Consider the following 21,776-nt stretch of genomic DNA (forward strand, 5'->3'; position numbering starts at 1 on the left):
TAAACAAAGTCCATGTATACATCTTGTTTACTTTTCTTTGCCACACTAACTTTATTGAGGTGAAATCACAATTGTAGTTATTCAGTCAGTAAGTGGACACAAATGTTTTCCCACATAGTTAATAAAAACAGGAGGTCAAGCTGAATATTCCAAAATGAAGTTGTTGGTATTTTACTCTTTTGGTTCTTTGGAGGCACACCACCCAGCTCCCAAATACATCACACAAAGAGGCTTATTCTTAATTAAAAATGCCCGGCCTTAGCTAGGCTTAGTTTCTAGCCAGCCTTCCTTAACTTAAGTTATCCCATCTTTCTTTTGCCTCTGGACCTTCCCTGTTCTCTAGATTCTGTAAACCTTACTCTTCCTCTGTGTCTTGCTGTGTAGCTGAGTGGTTGACGCTGGAGTCCTCCTTCTGCTCTGGCTCCTCCTTTTCAAATCCCTCTTCCCTGGTTTCTCCTTCTGTTTATTCTCTCTGCCTGCCTGTCCCACCTATTCTTTCTCCTGCCTCACCATTGGCTGCTCAGTTCTGTAGGAGACCATCAGGTGTGTTAGGCACAGTAACACAACTTCACAGAGTTAAACAAATGCAACAGAAACAAAGTAACACCCCTTAAAATAATATTGTTCAACATGGTATCTTCAGCCAGATACTTTAGCATTTTGAAGAAAAGTAGAGAAGAGATTTCCTTGGTTGGTTTCCATAGCTTGATTGCCTCAAAAGAAAACAACACCAACACCAACAACAATATCCACTTCTTCAAAAACGAACAGCAGCACTGTTATCCACATGGGAATGGAGCATCCCTTCTCTGTTTTCTCTGACCTGACATCTGCCAAGGGAACCTACTTAGGGACATATTTAGATGAGAATGATTGCCCCATCCTGGAATCATCTGAGTTCTAGTGGCTGGCCTGCAGCCCCTTTGGTTGGTCTGCAGCAACTAGCATTAATTCCTCTAGGCACAGATGCTTCCTAGGGGAACAGCTCCTTAAGAATGTCCCTTTCTGCTCTTCTTTACTTTAGCACTTAATGGTGTTGTTTGTTTTTGCTCTTTTGTGGGGCCTGCCAACCAGCTCCCAATAAGTCACACACAGGGCTTATTCTTAATTATAAATGCCTGGCTTTAGCTTGACTTGTTTCTAGCCAGCTTTTTTTTCAAATATTCCCATCACCCTTATGCCTCTGGGCTTTTCCCGTTCTCTTTTTTCTGTAAATCTTACTCTTACTCTGTGGCTGGTTGGCTGGGTGACTAGTCCCTAGTGTCCTCTCTGTCTGTGTCTCTCTCTTGCCCATGCTCATTGATCTCTCCTCCCAGATTTCCCCTTCTTTTTATTCTCTCTGCCTGCCAACACCACCTATCCTTTCTCCTGCCAGCAATTGGCCATTCACTTCTTTATTAGACCATCATTTGTTTTAGACAGGCACAGTAACACAGCTTCACAGAATTAAACAAATGCACATAAACAAAAGTAACACACCTTAAAATAATATTTCCCCAAACACTCATTTTTTGCTAGGAACTGTTTGCTTGAAATGTCCTGTTAACCTGCTGACAACTGAGGCTCTGTTGCTTGAAGCCAGTATAGTTTCATGAGATATGATTCGATTGCATCCATATTTTCTATGTTCATTTGAAATGCATGCAAATTTTGTCACTCTCAGTATTACTGGTCTTTAATGACTGGTTCTTGGCATTTAATTAAAGGTATGGAATGGCACTTAGTAAATATGATACCTAGATGTCATGCTGGGAGTTAAGGCATACTGTGCCCAGTGTTTTGTATAATATTATGAATACAGACAGCATCAATAAACAGAAAATGGAGCCTAGAGAGATGACTTAGCATTTAAGAGCACATACCTGCTCTCCCAGACAATCAGAGTTCAGTTCCCTGAATCCACATTGGGTGGCTGGCCCACAGCCACTTGCAAAACCAGGTCCAGGATCTAAATTCTCTGGCCTCCATTGACACATATAGGCACACATACACAACCCCACACACAGACTGCTCTTCCCATTATATAAAAACACACAAAAATCCAAAAAGTGGATTATGAGAAAAAACACATGTAAGCTGATATGTATACACAATAGAATTTTCTCCAGCTATATATAAATATAAAATTGTGATTTTTTTCAGCAAAATGAATGGAACTGGAAATTGTTATGTCTGATCTGGGCATCATGGCACATATCTTTAATTTCAGTACTTGGGAAACAGAGGCAGTAGGATGTCTGTGAGTTCAAAGCCAGTCTGATCTACATAGAGAGTGAGTTCGAGGACAGCTAGGGCTACATAGAGAAACCCTGTGTCCCCTTCTGTCCCTACCCCGAAAAAAAGTCTCAGGACAAAACCACATTTTCTCTAACATGTAGATCTTAGATTTTAGTTTGTATGTGTGTGTGTGCCTGTCATGAAAGAAGAAAGGGGACTGTGGAAAGAAAAAGGGGGGGCCTAAGAGAGGACTGAGGAGGAGAGAAGGCCCAAGAGATGGGTATATGGTGCTGCTTGGTCATCGGAAGAGTCATGGGCCACGGAAGAACCCAATGTTAGTTTTTAGAGCTTTATTAGGAGGGAAAAATGGGTGTGGAGAAGGGGACCAGGCCTGGTGAGAGAGAAAGATGTTTGAGGGAGCAGAGCAGAGCAGAGAGAAAACAGAAAGAGGGGGTGGGGGTTCACATCCGGCTTTTTAAATGTGGGGATTGCGTCAGCACCTGCTGCTGCTGTAAGCCATTAGAGCCAAGCTGCACATGTACAGAATCCTAACACCAAGAATACCTGCAAGAGAAAAGCAGAAGGGGGTCACTGGGAACAGGAGCTGTAGGAGGAGAGCAAGGTCACAGGTGGGGATGTGGGGGTGGGGGGACAAAGCCCAATAAATACAGAAGTATTCATGGACATGACATAAGGAAACTTGTTACTTTATCAGTTTTTTTAAAAAAAAGATGAGTAAAAAAGACCAACAGGAAATGATGATGCAGGTGGAGGCTATCACTCAATAGTGTACTTGCCCAGAATGCATGAATCTATCGTTAGAACGAAATGAAAAACAGAAGATGGTACAAAGAGCACTGATTTATTTGAGAAACTGGTATTCCTCTCAGGTATTAGATCAGCACGACGGAGCCACATCCTGAACCACAAAGGTTTGTTTGATTTTTCTAAACAGGGTTCTCTGTGTAGTCCTGGCTAGCCTGGAACTCACTCTGTAAACTAGGATGGCCTCAACCTCACAGAATGATGCAACAGGAATTTCTTTCTTTTTGGGGGGAGGGGAGTGTTTCGGATTTCTCTGATTAGCTTTGGAGTCTGCTCAGAAACTTGCTCTGTAGACCAGGCTGGCCTCGAACTCACAGATATCCACCTGCCTCTGCCTCCCAAGTGTTGGGCACCACCACCACCAGGCACAGCCAATACTCTTAACTGAGTATCCATTGGCGGGCTGGAGAGATGGGTCAGTGGTTGGGAACAGTGGCTGTTCTTCTGGTAGACCTGGGTTCAATTCCCAGCACCCACATGGCAGCTCACAACTGTGCCATTTCCAAGGGAAAAAAGACTACTCACCCATCTCTCTCCAGTTCACTTTTTGCTAAATTCACAATGAAGATCAGGGTATAGGAAGGTTAAGTGAATCAGGGAAACGACCTTGCAGGGATGCTGCTTAGTAGGAAAATCTGGACTTAATCAAAAACCTTGTCTTTTATGTCAGAAAGTTTCCAAGGTTCTAACTGCCTAATCTTAGTGAATAATTGATGCTAGCCAAGACATTGCTTAATTAAAAAACAAAAACAAACAACAACAACAAAAAAACTACTGTGGGCTGGAGAGATGGCTCAGAGGTTAAGGGTACTGGCTGTTCTTCCAAAGGCCCTGAGTCCAATACCCAGCAAGCACATGGTGGCTCACAACCATCTGTAATAGGATCTGATGCCCCCTTCTGGCCTGCAGCCATATATGCAGGCAGAACACTGTATACATAATAAATAAATAAATCTTAAAAAAAAAAACCCCAAAAAAACTGTATGTGGGGCAGTGGTGGCACACGCCTTTAATCCCAGCACTAAGGGAAACAGAGCCAGGTGATCTGTGTGAGTTTGAGTCCACCCTGGTCTACAGAGCGAGATCCAGGACAGGAACCAAAACTACACAGAGAAACCCGGTCTCATAACAAAGAAACAAATAAAGAAACAAAACCAACCAACGAACCAAACCAACAAAAAAACTTGGGCTCTTTGGAAGAGCAAACAGTGCTCTCTTTTCTTTTTCTTCTTGTTCTTTTTCTTTTTTAAATGGCTTTTCAAGACTGGTTTTCTCTGTGTAGCTTTGGAGTCTGTTGTGGAACTCGCTCTGTGGAACAGGCTGGCCTCGAACTCAGATCCACCTGCCTCTGCCTCCTAGTGCTAGGCACCACCACCTCCCGGCACAGCCAATACTCTTAATTGAGGCACCTTCTTCGGGCTAGAGAGATGGCTCAGTAGTTGGGAGCAGTGGCTGCTCTTCTGGTAGACCCGGGTTCAATTCCCAGCACCCACAGGGTAGCTCTCAACTGTCCCTTGGAAAAAGACTACCAGCCTGTTTCTCTCTGCTTCACTTTTTATGAAATTCACATTGAAGATCAGGGTATAGGAAGGTTAAGTAAATCAGGGAAACGACCCTGCAGGGAGGCTGTTTAGTAGGAAAATCTGGAATTAATCAAAAGCTTTCTCTTTTATTTCAGGAAGTTTCCAAGGTTCTAACTGCCTAGTCTTAGTGAATAATTGATGCTGGACAGGACATTGCTTAATTAAAAAAACACAAAAACAACTGCATGTGGGGCAGTGGTGGCACACACCTTTAATCAGAGCACAGGGGAGGCAGAGGCAGGTGGATCTCTGTGAGTTCGAGTCCAGCCTGGTCTACAGATCAAGTTCCAGGACAGACTCCAAAGCTACACAGAGAAACCCTGCCTTGAAAAAAACAAAAAAATCTGCATTACTATTTTCAATATTAGTATTATTGAAAAAATTAAAAGTGGACATGCTGATGCACACCTGTATTCTCTGCACTTGGCGAGTGCAAGGTCAGTTTGGTGTACATGAGACACTATGGAAAAAATACAATAAAATTTAGACATAATACATAGAAAAAATTCAGTAAAGACCATCTAAGACAGTGGTTCTCAAGCTTCCTAATGCTGTGACCCTTTAGTACAGTCCCTCATGTTGTGGTGACCTACAAGCATAAAATTATTTTTGTTGCTACTTCACAACTATAGTTTTGCTACTGTTATGAATCATAATGTAGATATCTGATATGCAGGACATCTGATTTGCAACCCCTGTAAATGGGTCCTTTGACCCTAAAGGGTTCACGACCCACAGGTTGAGAACCATTGGTCTAAGCTGTTTACAGTAAACCTGTAGTTAATTCTCATGATCAATGATGCATTACTACTAACCAATGAGAGAGGTGGGTGAATGGGATAGACAAAGAGTTATCTGGAAGTCTGTCTCTATCTGTCCATGTGTTTGTGATGTCCCCATCCTTGAGTGTGAGCTGGGAGCTAGGGGAGGCTTTGTACAGCCACTGAAGTTGGAATCATTCAAGCTTTTCCTTTGTGTCCTGGGTGCTGGCATGGGATGCTCCCAGGGGAAAGCTCAAGTTCTGATACTATGGTCAATTTTATTCATTTCTCATTTATGAAGTATAAATGCCTTCGAAATTGCCATTTCACTCATTTCCAGGAGTACTCTTCAGTGACATTAAATGCATCCATATTATCCTGGAGATGGCCGTCAGTGGGAAGGACAAAGCCCTGGATTTAATCCTCAATAGCTATACACAAATAAACACAATCACATTGTTGTGAAACCCTCACCACCATTCTTCCCCAGTACTTATCTTACATCACTGGAATTCTGTACTCATTGATATAATTTCCTATTTTCCCTCCCGCAGACACTGAAATCCATCATTCTACTCTCCATTTCATATGAATTTGGCTCCTGAGTACATAATAGAAGTGGAATCATAGTGTGTTTGTCCTTTGCTGTCTTGCTTCTTTTGTATAGCATGTTTTCAAAGGGTTTACCTGTGTAGTGGTTCATTTAGCAGACATTCTTTAATTTTGAAGGCCAAATGACAGTCCATCCTGTGGATATGCCATACTTGTCTGTCCATGAACATGGGTGTTTCCATCATTTGACCATTATGGATAATGCTGCTATGACCATGAATGGGAAGCTACCCCATTTGAATCTCTGCTCTCATTTCTTTTCAGTACATGCCTAGAAGGTGAATTACTGGATCACTGGTTAGTTCAATGTCTAATTTTTGAAGGGCTGCTCTACTGTTTTCTAAAGAGGCTGCACCATTTGTGTTTACATTGACAATACAATGTGTCCCACTGTCTTCATATCTCCATCAACACATTTTGTTTTTATATAATAGTTATCTTAGTAGATGCTATACATTATGCATCTTAAAATAAACTGTTCGTTATTTTATATAGGAAGGTTTAAAGTGAATATTATTGAAAACATTAAAATGATATGGTGTTGCATGCCTGTCTTTTCAGCACTTGTTAGAGAGAGTCAGCAGGACCGGGAGTTCAAGATCAGTTTGGTCTACGGGAGACCCTGTGAGAAAGTAATCATTTTAATCCAGATACAGAAAACAGTTAAGGAAGTACTGTGGATGGCAGGAAAAAGTCAAAAGTTAGGTGACAAAATAGACTATTTGTAAACTATATGGAGTTTATATCTGCAGAATGTTTGGCAAACTGGCTTACTAAGAGATAGGTGAATTCAAGCAATACTTGGAGCTGGGCTCAGAGATGCATATTTGTTATCTCAGCACTCAAGATGTGGAGGCAGGAGGATTCTGATTTCAAGGCCATCTTCAACAACATAGGCAGTTCAAGGCCACCCTGGGTTACAAGAGATCCTGTATTTAAAAGAGAAAGCAATATTTTGTGCCTATTAGGCACTAGTCCTTTATAAATGTAATGTGAAGAGCTATGATGGTCAGTGAAATAGGCAGAATGTGAACGAGTAAGTATGCATTGATTAGGATTTTGGATAATATGTATTTTAGCTAAGTGCTTTCCTTTGTATTTAAACTGCACTCGAAAAAAATCAGGTCTGAAGTACACACATCTATTTTCAGTGGATATATTTGAGTCAGAGAGTGAGGGTCAGGCAGAGGAGACACACAGGGTTCAGTTTACACATACATCTCTTTTTGTCTTTCTGGAAAACTTGTAATTAGGAAAATATATTAAGATAGAAATATGGAGGGAGGGAGATGGCTAAGCAGCATGACATGAGTTTGATCTCTGGAACCTTGAGGTTGGGATGTGGGTTTGGGAGGGTGTCTCTGAGACCACCACTGCCAGCAGAGTAATGGTCTGAGGGAGGCAAAAGTGAGTTCGGTTCAACACGACTAAGGAGGCACTGTTGATTCAAACACAGGTTCTATAAACTGACTGAGAAAAACAAGTTTACAATAGGAGTCTGGGGGAGGGTTTCGTGTGTTCTCGGACACACAGACAGTGTAAAGGTAACCAGGCTATTAGCCAAGTCCATTGCCAGCCTTCTGGGCAGACAACAGGCTGTGAATTCCTTTGAAGGACAACCCCATGTGTTGTTTAACATTTTAGATTCCACTAGAGCTTATGTGGGAGCACAAAGATCTGGGCTCCTACAGCACCCATAGGGTGAAGGGAAGGGACGGACTCATGCTGGTTGTTCTCTGACCTCTAAACTCATTCACTGAAGCACGGTTACATCAACGTCTACACCCCTGACCCAAATAAATAAATAAATAAATAAATAAATAAATAAATAAATAAATAAATAAATAAATAATAAAATCATTTTAAAATGTAAAACTAAAAATGTAACTCAACTGACAAAAATCATGGACATCTATTTTATTTTGGAAGTGGTACATAATACATTGACTCGTTGAGCAAAGTATATTTACATGAAAACAATTCTTTTTTTGTAGTGTATCTTCGGGTGTGTTTCTGTCTCAAACTTCTTCCAAAATAATCACGCAGTTTTCTCTTCAGTTCAGGCAGGAAGTGAATATCTAGTTTGGGGCTTAGAGACATTAGAAAATCGTGTGTTTAGATAATCGCTGCCTGTGGGTTGTACATTCTAGAATGATCTGGCTTATGTCATGACTCTAAGCCCCACCTTTCCCCTTTCCTGTTTGAAAAGCTTCAGGATCAGAGCCTTTCAGAACTGCAATTTTGGTTCTGACCACCAGATGGCAGATGTCTTCATTGTCCTTCATTAGAGGACATAGGATTTTGTGAGTGTGTGTGTGTGTGTGTGTGTGTGTGTGTGTGTATGTATTTCAAAGCAAATGTTTATTTTTTTGAAATCTAATACAACCAGAAAGCATAGGGTTAAAACAAACAAAAACTTCAACACCCCTCCCCAAACCAAACAAAAACAATCCTCCCAAAAAACCAAAAAAAAAAAAAAAAAAAAAAAAAAAGAAAATGACGCAACAATGAATCCAAGTGGAACACAGGAGCAGTGTTAGTTTCTTTTTGTTTTTTTTTGGTTTTGTTTTTTTTTTTTGGTTTTTTTTTTCGAGACAGGGTTTCTCTGTGTAGCTTTGCGCCTTTCCTGGAACTCACTTGGTAGCCCAGGCTGGCCTCGAACTCACAGAGATCCGCCTGGCTCTGCCTCCCGAGTGCTGGGATTAAAGGCGTGCACCACCACCGCCCGGCCAGTGTTAGTTTCTAAACAAGCACACCTCACACTTTTTTATCTCAAAATATTTTGATAGTGAGATGCATTGTCAGGAAAAAGGCTTTACTGTAAACAAAAAGTCCAAGATTCCAATGACAGTTTTAAAGCTAATTAACAGTGTTCTCAAATATGGACAGCCTGGTATAGTTCTGTGAAAGAGTCATATACGCTGCCCTAAAAGATCCCTGCCGAAAATCAAGTGTACTTAAATGGGTCTGAAGGCAGTAGGACTTTCATGATATGAAAAGTATTTCAGGATGTAGTGTGATAGGGCTGCAAGAGCAATACCACCATTATCAGAAGTCACAGAAGAGCTTATTGCTGTACCTTGCATGAACAACAAACACCTGCATTACAGGAAACACACCCACTTGACCCATTGAACATCATTCCACAACAGTTTTACTCAGCAGAGAATAAGTCATACATCTTTTCTGTAAAAATTCCAAGTATTGGATGTGCAGCTTCACATTACATCACCATGTTTTGCCTTATTTTCCAAGTACAAAACACAATGTGGTGAAATAAGATGTCCACATTAAAAATAAAGCCTACAAAACAGTTCCAGTGCTAGGAAAGATTATTCATATAGCACATTGTGATCTCCATGGTCCAAAAATTTAAACAAAGTCCATGTATACATCTTGTTTACTTTTCTTTGCCACACTAACTTTATTGAGGTGAATTCACAATTGTAGTTCTTCGTTCAGTAAGTGGACACAAATGTTTTCCCACACAGTTAATAAAAACAGGAGGTCAAGTTGAATATGCCAAAATGAAGTTGTTGGTATTTTACTCTTTTGGCTCTTTGGAGGCCCACCACCCAGCTCCCAAATAAATCACACACGGATGTTTATTCTTAATTATAAATGCCCGGCCTTAGCTAGGCTTAGTTTCTATCTAGCTTTCCTTAACTTCAGTTACCCCATCTATCTTTTGCCCCCGGAACTTCCCTGTTCTCTAGATTCTGTAAACCTTACTCTTCCTCTGTGTCTTGCTGTGTAGCTGAGTGGCTGAGCCTGGAGTCCTCTTCCTGCTCTGGCTCCTCCTTTTCAATTCCCTCTTCCCTGGTTTCTCCTTCTATTTATTCTCTCTGCCTGCCTGTCCCACCTATTCTTTCTCCTGCCTCACCATTGGCTGCTCAGTTCTGTAGGAGACCATCAGGTGTGTTAGGCACAGTAACACAACTTCACAGAGTTAAACAAATGCAACAGAAACAAAGTAACACACCTTAAAATAATATTGTTCAACATGGTATCTTCAGCCAGATACTTTAGCGTTTTGAAGAAAATTAGAGAAGAGTTTTCCTTGGTTGGTTTCCATAGCTTGATAGGCTCAAAAGAAAACAACACCAACACCAACAACAATATCCACTTCTTCAACAACAAACAGCAGCACTGTATTCCACATGGGAATGGAGGATCCCTTCTCTGTTTTCTCTGACCTGACATCTGCCAAGGGAACCTACTTAGGGACATATTTAGATGAGAATGATTGCCCCATCCTGGAATCATCTGAGTTCTAGTGGCTGGCCTGCAGCCCCTTTGGTTGGTCTGCAGCAACTAGCATTAATTCCTGTTGGCACAGATGCTTCCTAGGGGAACAGCTCCTTAAGGATATCTCTTTCTGCTCTTCTTTACTTTAGCACTTAATGGTGTTGTTTGTTTTTGCTCTTTTGCGGGGCCTGGCATTCAGCTCCCAAATAAGTCACACACAGGGCTTATTCTTAATTATAAATGCCTGGCTTTAGCTTGACTTGTTTCTAGCCAGTTTTTCTTATCTCAAAGTATCCCATCACCCTTATGCCTCTGGGCTTTTCCCGTTCTCTTATTTCTGTAAATCTTACTCTTACTCTGTGGCTGGTTGGCTGGGTGACTAGTCCCTAGTGTCCTCTCTGTCTGTGTCTCTCTCTTGCCCATGCTCATTGATCTCTCCTCCCAGATTTCCCCTTCTTTTTATTCTCTCTGCCTGCCAACACCACCTATCCTTTCTCCTGCCAGCAATTGGCCATTCACTTCTTTATTAGACCATCATTTGTTTTAGACAGGCACAGTAACACAGCTTCACAGAATTAAACAAATGCACATAAACAAAAGTAACACACCTTAAAATAATATTTCCCCAAACACTCATTTTTTGCTAGGAACTGTTTGCTTGAAATGTCCTGTTAACCTGCTGACAACTGAGGCTCTGTTGCTTGAAGCCAGTATAGTTTCATGAGATATGATTCGATTGCATCCATATTTTCTATGTTCATTTGAAATGCATGCAAATTTTGTCACTCTCAGTATTACTGGTCTTTAATGACTGGTTCTTGGCATTTAATTAAAGGTATGGAATGGCACTTAGTAAATATGATACCTAGATGTCATGCTGGGAGTTAAGGCATACTGTGCCCAGTGTTTTGTATAATATTATTAATACAGACAGCTTCAACAAACAGAAAATGGAGCCTAGAGAGATGGCTTAGCATTAAAGAGCACATACCTGCTCTCCCAGACAATCAGAGTTCAGTTCCCCGAATCCACATTGGGTGGCTGGCCCACAGCCACGTGCAAATCCAGGTCCAGGATCTAGATACTCTGGCCTCCACTGACACATATAGGCACACATACACAACCCCACACATAGACACACCACCCCCCATGATATCAAAACCAAACAAAAAAACCAAAAAGTGGATTATGAGAAAAACCACATGTAAGCTGATATGTATACACAATAGGTTTTTCTCCAGCTATATATAAAAATAAAATTGTGATTTTTTTCAGCAAAATGAATGGAACTGGAAATTGTTATGTCTGGTCTGGGCATCATGGCACATAACTTTAATTTTAGCACTTGGGAGGCAGAAGCAGGAAGATGTCTGTGAGTTCAAGGCCAGTCTGATCTACATAGAGAGTGAGTTCCAGGACAGCTAGATCTACACAGAGAAACCCTGTGTCCCCTTCTGTCCCTATCCCCCCAAAAAAAGTCTCAGGACAAAACCACATTTTCTCTAATATGTAGATCTTAGATTTTATTTTGTCTGTGTGTGTGTGCCTGTCATGAAAGAAGAAAGGGGACTGTGGAAAGAGAAAAGGGGGGCCTAAGAGAGGACTGAGGAGGAGAGAAGGCCCAAGAGATGGGTATATGGTGCTGCTTGGTCATCGCAAGAACACAATGTTAGTTTTTAGAGCTTTATTAGGAGGGAAAAATGGGTGTGGAGAAGGGGACCAGGCCTGGTGAGAGATAAAGATGTTTGAGGGAGCAGAGCAGAGCAGAGAGAAAACAGAAAGAGGGGGTGGGGTTCATATCCGGCTTTTTAAAGGTGGGGATTGCGTCAGCACCTGCTGCTGCTGTAAGCCATTAGAGCCAAGCTGCACATGTACAGAATCCTAACACCAAGAATACCTGCAAGAGAAAAGCAGAAGGGGGTCACTGGGAACAGGAGCTGTAGGAGGAGAGCAAGGTCGGGGGTGGGGATGTGGGGGTGGGGGGACAAAGCCCAATAAATATAAGAGTATTCATGGACATGACATAAGGAAACTTGTTACTTTATCAGTTTTTTTCAAAGGATGGAATAAAAAGGCCAACAGGAAATGATGATGCAGGTGGAGGCTATCACTCAATAGTGTACTTGCCCAGAATGCATGAATCTATCCATAGACCCAAATGAAAAACAGAAGATGGTACAAAGAGCACTGATTTATTTGACATACTGGTATTCCTCTCAGGTGTTAGATCAGCACGACGGAGCCACATCCTGAACCACAAAGGTTTGTTTGATTTTTCTAAACAGGGTTTCTGTGTGTAGTCCTGGCTAGCCTGGAACTCACTCTGTAAACTAGGATGGCCTCAAACTCACAGAATGATGTAACAGGAATTTCTTTCTTTTTGGGAGGAGGGGGTGATCGGGTTTCTCAGTTTAGCTTTGGAGCCTGTTGAGAAACTTGCTCTGTGGAACAGGCTGGCCTCGAACTCACAGATATCCACCTGCCTCTGCCTCCCAAGTGCTGGGCACCACCACCACCAGGCACAGCCAATACTCTTAACTGAGTAGCCATTGGCGGGCTGGAGAAATGGGTCAGTGGTTGGGAACAGTGGCTGTTCTTCTGGTAGACCTGGGTTCAATTCCCAGCACCCACATGGCAGCTCACAACTGTCCCATTTCCAATGAAAAAAGACTACTGACCTACCTCTCTTCAGTTCACTTTTTGCTAAATTCACAATGAAGATCAGGGTATAGGAAGGTTAAGTGAATCAGGGAAACGACCTTGCAGGGATGCTGCTTAGTAGGAAAATCTGGAATTAATCAAAAGCTTTTTCTTTTATGTCAGGAAGTTTCCAAGTATATACTTGCCTAGTCTTAGTGAATTATTGATGCTGGCCAGGACATTGCTTAATTAAAAAACAAACAAACAAACAAACAAACAAACAACTGTGGGCTGGAGAGATGGCTCAGAGGTTAAGGCCCTGAGTCCAATACCCAGCAAGCACATGGTGGCTCACAACCATCTGTAATAGGATCTGATGCCCCCTTCTGGCCTGCAGCCATATATGCTGGCAGAACACTGTATACATGATAAATAAATAAATCTTAAAAAAATAACCCCAAAAAACTGTATGTGGGGCAGTGGTGGCACACGCCTTTAATCCCAGCACTCAGGGAAAGAGAGCCAGGCTGATCTCTGTGAGTTTGAGTCCACCCTGGTCTACAGAGCAAGATCCAGGACAGGAACCAAAACTACAGAGAAACCCGGTCTCAAAACAAACAAACAAACAAACAAACAAACATACAAACAAACCCAACCAACAAACCAACCAAACAAAAAAACTTGGGCTCTTTGGAAGAGCTACCAGTGCTCTCTTTTCCTTTTCTTCTTCTTTTTTTTTTAATGGCTTTTCAAGACCGGTTTTCTCTGTGTAGCTTTGGAGTCTGTTGTGGAACTCGCTCTGTGGAACAGGCTGGCCTCGAACTCAGATCCACCTGCCTCTGCCTCCTAGTGCTAGGCACCACCACCTCCCGGCACAGCCAATACTCTTAATTGAGGCACCTTCTTCGGGCTAGAGAGATGGGTCAGTAGTTGGGAGCAGCGGCTGCTCTTCTGGTAGACCCGGGTTCAATTCCCAGCACCCACAGGGCAGCTCTCAACTGTCCCTTGGAAAAAGACTACTGCCCTGTTTCTCTCTAGTTCACTTTTTATGAAATTCACAATGAAGATCAGGGTATAGGAAGGTTAAGTAAAAATCAGGGAAACGACCTTGCAGGGAGGCTGCTTTAGTAGGAAAATCTGGAATTAATCAAAAGCTCTCTCTTTTATTTCAGGAAGTTTCCAAGGTTCTAACTGCCTAATCTTAGTGAATAATTGATGCTGGACAGGACATTGCTTAATTAAAAAAACACAAAAACAACTGCATGTGGGGTGGTGGTGGCACACGCCTTTAATCCCAGCACATGGGAGGCAGAGGCAGGTGGATCGCTGTGATTTCGAGTCCAGCATGGTCTACAGATCAAGTTCCAGGACAGACTCCAAAGCTACACAGAGAGACCCTGTCTTGAAAAAAACAAAAACTTCTGCATTATTATTTTCAATATTAATATTATTGAAAAAATTAAAAGTGGACATGGCGATGCACACCTGTATTCTCTGCACTTGGCGAGTTCAAGGTCAGTTTGGTGTACATGAGACACTATGGAAAAAATACAATAAAATTTAGACATAATACATAGAAAAAATTCAGTAAAGACCGTCTAAGACAGTGGTTCTCAAGCTTCCTAATGCTGTGACCCTTTAGTACAGTCACTCGTGGTGACTTATAAGCATAAAATTATTTTTGTTACTACTTCACAACTATAGTTTTGCTACTGTTATGAATCATAATGTAGATATCTGAGATGCAGGACATCTGATTTGCAACCCCTGTAAATGGGTCCTTTGACCCTAGAGGGGTCACGACCCACAGGTTAAGAACCACTGGTCTAAGCTGTTTACAGTAAACCTGTGGTTAATTCTCATGATCAATGATGCATTACTACTAACCAATGAGAGAGGTGGGTGAATGGGATAGACAAAGAGTTATCTGGAAGTCTGTCTCTATCTGTCCATGTGTTTGTGATGTCCCCATCCTTGAGTGTGAGCTGGGAGCTAGGGGAGGCTTTGTACAGCCACTGAAGTTGGAATCATTCAAGCTTTTCCTTTGTGTCCTGGGTGCTGGCATGGAATGCTCCCACGGGAAAGCTCAAGTTCTGATACTATGCTCAATTTTATTCATTTCTCCTTTATGAAGTATAAATGCCTTCGAAATTGCCATTTCACTCATTTCCAGGAGTACCCTTCAGGGGCATTAAATGCATCCACATTATCCTGGAGATGGCCGTCAGTGGGAAGGACAAAGCCCTGGATTTAATCCTCAATAGCTATACACAAATAAACACAATCACATTGTTGTGAAATCCTCACCACCATTCTTCCCCAGTACTTATCTTACATCACTGGAATTCTGTACTCATTGATATAATTTCCTATTTTCCCTCCTGCAGACCCTGAAATCCATCATTCTACTCTCCATTTCATATGAATTTGGCTCCTGAGTACATAATGGAAGTGGAATCATAGTGTGTTTGTCCTTTGCTGTCTTGCTTCTTTTGCTTAGCATGTTTTCACAGGGTTTACCTGTGTAGTGGTGCATTTAGCAGACATTCTTTTTTTTTTTTTTTGATTTTTCAAGACAGGGCTTCTCTGTGTAGCTTTGAGCCTTTCCTGGAACTCACTTGGTAGCCCAGGCTGGCCTAAAAACTCACAGAGATCAGCCTTGCTCTGTCTCCCGAGTGCTGGGATTAAAGGCATGCGCCACCACCGCCCGGCAAGCATTTAGCAGACATTCTTTAATTTTGAAGGCCAAATGACAGTCCATCCTGTGGATATGCCATACTTGTCTGTCCATGAACATGGGTGTTTCCATCATATGACCATTATGGATAATGCTACTATGGCCATGGTTGGGAAGCTACTCCATTTGAATCTCTGCTCTCATTTCTTTTCAGTACATGCCTAGAAGGTGAATTACTGGATCACGGGTTAGTTCAATGTCTAATTTTTGAAGGGCTGCTATACTGTTTTCTAAAGAGGCTGCACCATTTGTGTTTACATCGAAAATACAATGTGTCCCACTGTCTTCATATCTCCATCAACACATTTTGTTTTTATATAATAGCTATCTTAATAGATAGCATCTTAAAATAAACTGTTATGCATCTTAAAATAAACTGTTTGTTATTTTATATAGGAAGGTTTAATGTGAATATTATTGAAAACATTAAAAGGACATGGTGTTGCATGCCTGTCTTCTCAGCACTTGTTAGAGAGAGGCAGCAGGACCGGGAGTTCAAGATCAGTTTGGTCTACAGGAGACACTGTGAGAAAGTAATCATTTTAATCCAGATACAGAAAACAGTTAAGGAAGAACTGTGGATGGCAGGAAAACAGTCAAAAGTTAGGTGACGAAATAGACTATTTGTAAACTATATGGAGTTTATATCTGCAGATTGTTCGGCAAACTGGCTTACTAAGAGATAGGTGAGTTCAAGCAATATTTGGAGCTGGGCTCAGAGATGCATATTTGTTATCTCAGCACTCAAGATGTGGAGGCAGGAGGATTCTGATTTCAAGGCCATCTTCAACAACATAGGCAGTTCAAGGCCACCCTGGGTTACAAGAGATCCTGTATTTAAAAGAGAAAGCAGTATTTTGTGCCTATTAGGCACTAGTCCTTTAGAAATGTAATGTGAAGAGCTATGATGGTCAGTGAAATAGGCAGAATGTGAACGAGTAAGTATGCATTGATTAGGATTTTGGATAATATGTATTTTAGCTAAGTGCTTTCCTTTGTATTTAAACTGCACTCGGAAAAAAACACGTCTGAAGTGCACACATCTATTTTCAGGGGATATATTTGAGTCAGAGGGTGAGGGTCAGGCAGAGGAGACACACACGGTTCAGTTTACACATACATTTCTTTTTGACTTTTTGGAAAACTTGTAATTAGGAAAATACGTTAAGATTGAAATATGGAGGTAGGAAGATGGTTAAGCAGCATGACATGAGTTTGATCTCTGGAAACTTGAGGTTGGGATGTGGGTTTGGGAGGGTGTCTGTGAGACCACCACTGCCAGCAGAGTAATGGTCTGAGGTAGGCAAAAGTCAGTTCGGTTCAACCTGACTAAGGAGGCACTGTTGATTCAAACACAGGTTCTATAAACTGACTGAGAAAAACAAGTTTAAAATGAGAGTCTGGGGGAGGGTTTCGTGAGTTCTCGGCCACACAGACAGTGTAAAGGTAACCAGGCTATTAGCCAAGTCCATTCCCAGCCTTCTGGGCAGACAACAGGCTGTGCATTCCTTTGAAGGACAACCCCATGTGTTGTTTAACATTTGATTCCACTAGAGCTTATGTGGGAGCACAAAGATCTGGTCTCCTACAGCACCCATAGGGTGAAGGGAAGGGAGGGACTCATGCTGGTTGTTCTCTGACCTCTAAACACATTCACTGAAGCATGGTTACATCAACGTCTACACCCCCGCCCCAAATAAATAAATAAATAAATAATAAATAAATAAATAAATGAATGAATGAATAAAATCATTTTAAAATGTAAAAATAAAAATGTAACTCAACTGACAAAAATCATGTACATCTATTATTTTTTGCAAGTGGTACATAATACATTGACTCGTTGAGCAAAGTATATTTAGATGAAAACAATTCTATTTTTGTAGTGTATCTTCAGGTGTGTTTCTGTCTCAAACTTCTTCCAAAATAATCATGCAGTTTTCTCTTCAGTTCAGGCAGGAAGTGAATATCTAGTTTGGGGCTTAGAGACAGTAGAAAATCGTGTGTTTAGAGAATCGCTGCCATTGGGTTCTACATTCTAGAAAGATCTGGTTTATGTCAGGACTCTAAGCCCCTCCTTTCCCCTTTCCTGTTTGAAAAGCTTCAGGATCAGAGCCTTTCAGAATTGCAATTTTGATTCTGACCACCAGATGGCAGATGTCTTCATTGTCCTTATTAGAGGACATAGGATTTTGTGAGTGTGTGTGTGTGCATGTGTGTGTGTGTGTGTGTGTGTGTGTGTGTGTGTGTGTGTGTGTGTGTAATTCAAAGCAAATGTTTGGTTTTTTTAATCAAATCAAATCAGAAAGCATAGGGTTAAAACAAACAAAAACTTCAACATCCCTCCCCAAACCAAAACAAAACAATCCCCCCAAAAAACCAAAAAAAAAAAAAAAAAAAACTCTCCAAAATTACATACATATTTTGGTAATAGAAGATGATGCAACAATGAATCCAAGTGGAATAGAGGAGCAGTGTTAGTTTCTAAACAAGCACACCTCACACTTTTTTATCTCAAAATATTTTGGTAGTGAGATGTATTGACAGGAAAAAGGCTTTACTGTAACTAAAAAGTCCAAGATTCCAATGACAGTCTTAAAGCTAATTAGCAGTGTTCTCAAATATGGACAGCCTGGTATAGTTCTGTGAAAGAGTCATATACGCTGCCCTAAAAGATCCCTGCCGAAAATCGAGTGACTTAAATGGGTCTGAAGGAAGTAGGACTTTCATGATATGAAAAGTATTTCAGGATGTAGTGTGATAGGGCTGCAAGAGCAATACCACCATTATCAGAAGTCACAGAAGAGCTTATTGCTGTACCTTGCATGAACAACAAACAGCAGCATTACAGGAAACACAACCACATGACCCACTGAACATCATTCCACAACAGTTTTACTCAGCAGAGAATAAGTCATAAATCTTTTCTGTAAAAATTCCAAGTATTGGATGTGCAGCTTCACATTACATCACCATGTTTTGCCTTATTTTCCAAGTACAAAACACAATGTGGTGAAATAAGATGTCCACATTAAAAATAAAGCCTACAAAACAGTTTCAGTGCTAGGAAAGATTATTCATATAGCACATTGTGATCTCCATGGTCCGAAAATTAAACAAAGTCCATGTATACATCTTGTTTACTTTTCTTTGCCACACTAACTTTATTGAGGTGAAATCACAATTGTAGTTATTCAGTCAGTAAGAGGACACAAATGTTTTCCCACACAGTTAATAAAAACAGGAGGTCAAGCTGAATATTCCAAAATGAAGTTGTTGGTATTTTACTCTTTTGGCTCTTTGGAGGCCCACCACCCAGCTCCCAAATACATCACACAAAGAGGCTTATTCTTAATTATAAATGCCAGGCCTTAGCTAGGCTTAGTTTCTAGCCAGCTTTCCTTAACTTAAGTTATCCCATCTTTCTTTTGCCTCTGGACCTTCCCTGTTCTCTAGATTCTGTAAACCTTACTCTTCCTCTGTGTCTTGCTGTGTAGCTGAGTGGATGACCCTGGAGTCCTCCTTCTGCTCTGGCTCCTCCTTTTCAAATCCCTCTTCCCTGGTTTCTCCTTCTGTTTATTCTCTCTGCAGGCCAGCCCCAACTATCCTTTCTCCTGCCTCACCATTGGCTGCTCAGTTCTGTATGAGACCATCAGGTGTGTTAGGCATAGTAACACAACTTCACAGAGTTAAACAAATGCAACAGAAACAAAGTAACACCCCTTAAAATAATATTCTTCAACATGGTATCTTCAGCCAGATACTTTAGCATTTTGAAGAATAGCAGAGAAGAGATTTCCTTGGTTGGTTTCCATAGCTTGACTGGCTCAAAAGAAAACAACACCAACACCAACAACAATATCCACTTCTTCAAAAACAAACAGCAGCACTGTATTCCACATGGGAATGGAGCATCCCTTCTCTGTTTTCTCTGACCTGACATCTGCCAAGGGAACCTACTTAGGGACATATTTAGATGAGAATGATTGCCCCATCCTGGAATCATCTGAGTTCTAGTGGCTGGCCTGCAGCCCCTTTGGTTGGTCTGCAGCAACTAGCATTAATTCCTCTAGGCACAGATGCTTCCTAGGGGAACAGCTCCTTAAGAATATCCCTTTCTGCTCTTCTTTACTTTAGCACTTAATGGTGTTGTTTGTTTTTGCTCTTTTGTGTGGCCTGCCAACCAGCTCCCAATAAGTCACACACAGGGCTTATTCTTAATTATAAATGCCTGGCTTTAGCTTGACTTGTTTCTAGCCAGCTTTTTTTTCTCAAATTATCCTATCACCCTTATGACTCTGGGCTTTTCCCGTTCTCTATTTTCTGTAAATCTTACTCTTACTCTGTGGCTGGTTGGCTGGGTGACTAGTCCCTAGTGTCCTCTCTGTCTCTGTCTCTCTCTCTCTTGCCCACACTCATTGATCTCTCCTCCTAGGTTTCCCCTTCTTTTTATTCTCTCTGCCTGCCAGCCCCACTATCCTTTCTCTTTCCTAACAATTGGCCATTCACTTCTTTATTAGACCATCATTTGTTTTAGACAGGAACAGTAACACAGCTTCACAGAATTAAACAAATGCACATAAACAAAAGTAACACACCTTAAGATAATATTTCCCCAAACACTCATTTTTTCCTAGGAACTGTTTGCTTGAAATGTCCTGTTAACCTGCTGACAACTGAGGCTCTGTTGCTTGAAGCCAGTATAGTTTCATGAGATATGATTCGATTGCATCCATATTTTCTATGTTCATTTGAAATGCATGCAAATTTTGTCACTCTCAGTATTACTAGGCTTTAATGATTGGTTCGTGGCATTTAATTAAAGGTATGGAAAGGCACTTAGTAAATATGATACCTAGATGTCATGCTGGGGGTTAAGGCATACTGTGCCCAGTGTTTTGTATAATATTATGAATACAGACAGCTTCAATAAACAGAAAAGGGAGCCTAGAGAGATGACTTAGCATTTAAGAGCACATACCTGCTCTCCCAGAAAATCAGAGTTCAGTTCCCCGAATCCACATTGGGTGGCTGGCCCACAGCCACTTGCAAAACCAGGTCCAGGATCTAAATTCTCTGGCCTCCACTGACACATATAGGCACACATACACAACCCCACACACAGACTGCTCTTCCCATTATATAAAAACACACAAAAATCCAAAAAGTGGATTATGAGAAAAACCACATGTAAGCTGATATGTATACACAATAGAATTTTCTCCAGCTATATATAAATATAAAATTGTGATTTTTTTCAGCAAAATGAATGGAACTGGAAATTGTTATGTCTGATCTGGGCATCATGGCACATATCTTTAATTTCAGTACTTGGGAAACAGAGGCAGTAGGATGTCTGTGAGTTCAAAGCCAGTCTGATCTACATAGAGAGTGAGTTCGAGGACAGCTAGGGCTACATAGAGAAACCCTGTGTCCCCTTCTGTCCCTACCCCCCCCCAAAAAAAAAAAAGTCTCAGGACAAAACCACATTTTCTCTAACATGTAGATCTTAGATTTTAGTTTGTCTGTGTGTGTGTGCCTGTCATGAAAGAAGAAAGGGGACTGTGGAAAGAGAAAAGGGGGGCCTAAGAGAGGACTGAGGAGGAGAGAAGGCCCAAGAGATGGGTATATGGTGCTGCTTGGTCATCTGAAGAGTCATGGGCGACGGAAGAACCCAATGTTAGTGTTTAGAGCTTTATTAGGAGGGAAAAATGGGTGTGGAGAAGGGGACCAGGCCTGGTGAGAGAGAAAGATGTTTGAGGGAGCAGAGCAGAGCAGAGAGAAAACAGAAAGAGGGGGTGGGGGTTCATATCCGGCTTTTTAAAGGTGGGGATTGTGTCAGCACCTGCTGCTGCTGTAAGCCATTAGAGCCAAGCTGCACATGTACAGAATCCTAACACCAAGAATACCTGCAAGAGAAAAGCAGAAGGGGGTCACTGGGAACAGGAGCTGTAGGAGGAGAGCAAGGTCACAGGTGGGGATGTGGGGGTGGGGGGACAAAGCCCAATAAATACAGAAGTATTCATGGACATGACATAAGGAAACTTGTTACTTTATCAGTTTTTTTCAAAGGATGGAATAAAAAGGCCAACAGGAAATGATGATGCAGGTGGAGGCTATCACTCAATAGTGTACTTGCCCAGAATGCATGAA

The 21,776-nt window shown here is 41.4% G+C and overlaps 3 pseudogenes; all 3 read right to left on the reverse strand.

Moving 5' to 3' along the window:
* Positions 1-639: 639 nt before the first annotated feature.
* Positions 640-9,911, reverse strand: LOC131900100 (lamina-associated polypeptide 2-like; annotated as a pseudogene).
* A 99-nt stretch (positions 9,912-10,010) lies between these two features.
* On the reverse strand, positions 10,011-12,494 carry LOC131900101 (lamina-associated polypeptide 2-like; annotated as a pseudogene).
* A 6,881-nt stretch (positions 12,495-19,375) lies between these two features.
* Positions 19,376-20,718, reverse strand: LOC131900102 (lamina-associated polypeptide 2-like; annotated as a pseudogene).
* Between the last annotated feature and the right edge of the window lie 1,058 nt (positions 20,719-21,776).

This window comes from Peromyscus eremicus, chromosome X (assembly GCF_949786415.1).
Source record: "Peromyscus eremicus chromosome X, PerEre_H2_v1, whole genome shotgun sequence".
Classification (NCBI taxonomy): Eukaryota; Metazoa; Chordata; class Mammalia; order Rodentia; family Cricetidae; genus Peromyscus; species Peromyscus eremicus.